The sequence below is a fragment of the Salvia hispanica genome, chromosome 5 (genome assembly GCF_029641045.1).
Source record: "Salvia hispanica isolate PSC_SH4W2 chromosome 5, Shi_PSC_v1, whole genome shotgun sequence".
Lineage (NCBI taxonomy): Eukaryota > Viridiplantae > Streptophyta > Magnoliopsida > Lamiales > Lamiaceae > Salvia > Salvia hispanica.
The window spans coordinates 18,031,701-18,034,422 of NC_142696.1; positions in this window are offsets into that span (position 1 = coordinate 18,031,701).

Genomic DNA, 2,722 nt, shown 5'->3' on the forward strand with positions numbered 1-2,722 from the left:
ATTTTTTTGCACTTTATTTCGTTCGAACTTTACGTTTTGGAAGTCGATTTGGTTGTTGCTACTTACCGATTTATCTATGCATTTAGTTCCTGTCATGATGGTGTTTATCTTGTGTTGATCTACGTTAATTTTGTTTTGTTTGAAGTTTTATTTCGGCAGTTGCATGTTAATCTCTGTTTTGGTCAATTCTGTGCTTGATCTGGGGAATTCGGCTGTGGATCTGTGTTGTTGTTGCTGATCGGAGGTTGTTTATGGGTATGTTTTTGGCCAGAGTTCGTGTCGGATGCTTGGATCCAGAGTGGATTTAGCATCCGAGGTTGGATCTGAACAGGGGTTCAAGTTGTGCATGGATTTTGAGTTTTCTATTTCCTTTCTGTTTTACTTCGTCTAGTAGCTGTAGATCTGTTTAGTTTTTTTTAATTGTTCTTCGTCAAATTGCTTAAATCCAGTCTGCTTTGTTTTCCGGTCACGTTTCATCTCTGTTTCTACTGAGTTTTTATGCAATTTGATTTGAAGAAGATGATGTCGCTGTTAGTTAGTACTTTAGTTAGTTGTTTTCCAGCTTTTTGTCCGTACTCTGCTTTTTTCAGCCATGGTCCCCACCGTCAGTTTATTTCCTAAGTCTAGGTAATTTAGAATAGTTTATTAGATCTAGTGATTGTCTCGGTTTCCAGTTTACATGCATGGTTTCCGTTTTGCCTAGATCTAGTTGTTAGCGTAGCAGATTTCAATCCAAGTTTAGTCTAATTTCCTCAACCCAAAAATGCGTGGCAGCAGCCAACCCAAAAATAGTTCCCAAATCCTTGAGCATGTTCATTTCGCATCCATCTCTGTGGGATCGATCCCTGCTTCCCTGTGCTAAATTTTAGTATACGCGGTTGAGGGTTTTTGAAGAGGTATTTTGTGTGTCCGACGACCGAGATCTTCCAACGATCCGTGAGTTCCTAGACCTAGTGATCTAGTGGATTCACTGGACCTAGGAGACTTGTTATTCCTTACTGTGCACACAGTCTAAACAAAAAGTTAGGAGCTTCAGTCATTATTGTGGCGTGTCATATATGTGTTGTTATCGTGTCGTGTTGACCCGAAGTGGTTCGTGTCGTTAATGGGTTCGTGTCTGAGAGTAGCGGGTCGCGTTCGTGTTCGTGTTTGGAGTTTTCTTAATGGGCTGTGTTCGTGTTTGTTGTTATCGTGTCGTGTCGACACGATAACGACACAACACGCATGATTTGTCACCCCTACAACTAATCATGTTGAACTCAACAATTGCGCTCACTGGCTGACATGCAATGTAAAGATTGCAAAATCAAATGGATCTCTTGCATTCTGACAAATCTAGCCTACTAAATGAGAATGAAATCCCTAGATCTATTAACTCAAACGATTTCTCATGCAAATGAAAGGATCGAAAGTTAACCTTCAGATCTAGCAACTAGGGAGACGATAAAGCAATCAAGATGAACAATCATGCATAATAGCACTGAAAGATTTCATTGAAACCACAATCCAAAATATAATATTCAAGATACGGTTGTAGCTCAGGTTGTTGGAACATATATACTAAAAAACATTTTTCGAGTTTATTATGAATTTGATAAATTGTTTGTACATTGTAAACTCTCCTTATTTAATGAGAATAATAAATGTTTTTCGTCATGCTGTGTATTTTACTTTAATGGGTATTGACCGTATTTAATTATATGATTAAAATGCCAGAAAGTAAAATAAGTCTAAGTCTTCTACATTCAAGGCCGGGTCATGGAATAGGTCATCACAGTAGGTGGCCCAGTCGGAACCTTGTAGAAGTAAAACTTTTTCACAACCTAGATAGGCTTTGGCTACCTATCGTGAAAGGTTGCTGTGTCCATCCGAAAGTCGTCTTTATCTTGAGAATGACTAGTGACACTGATGTGGTATAGCATTGAATAGATCTAAAGTATGGACACGTCTTTGTTGCTATCTACTGTAAGACAATGCCTTGGAGATTTAATATTTCTTAATCTTAGTAATAATATATGACACACATTATTTAATCATACGCTGCTTTGACTTATCAATAGGTGCGGGTTTTTCGCAATCCAATATTCTTGATATCTTGGGTAGTAGTAATTAATAACTAGTATGATGTCAGTTTTATTATTGCATTGAATCGTGTGCCTGCGTGGTTTGACTATATCCCCAAGAGGTGTTCGAGAGAAGTTCTATTATTCGAAAACCCTACCGGTTTGGATTTAATCCAAGAATAAATAGAAAAGGAAAGTATATTTTGATATACATCTCATACTAGACAAACTCTTGGAAATAAAAAGATATTAATTAATTTAAAGTCTATAGCAGACTACAAATTAATTAATGGATATAGAAAGTATTAGACACGGGGAAATAATATATTAAAGAGGTTAACCCGGATTGCTTGTAATCACGGATTGGATGGGCGGTCAGTTTTCTTCGATATTGGCACAAGATATATTCCATTAGCCTTATATTGAATTGTGGGTTATAATTTAATTAGTAAAGAAGGTCCAATAGGGAAGACCCAATCCAACCCTCATAGATCCCTAACCTAGCCCATCATAAACTTTATAAATAAGGATGTAAAGGAGAGGAGACAAACAGACAACACAAAACCCTAGCCTCCACATTGGGAATTTCCGGCACCCTCTCTCTATAGGGAATTCAAAAATTCCATTTTATGTGTTCTTGGCTTTCTTGTCTTCTCCTT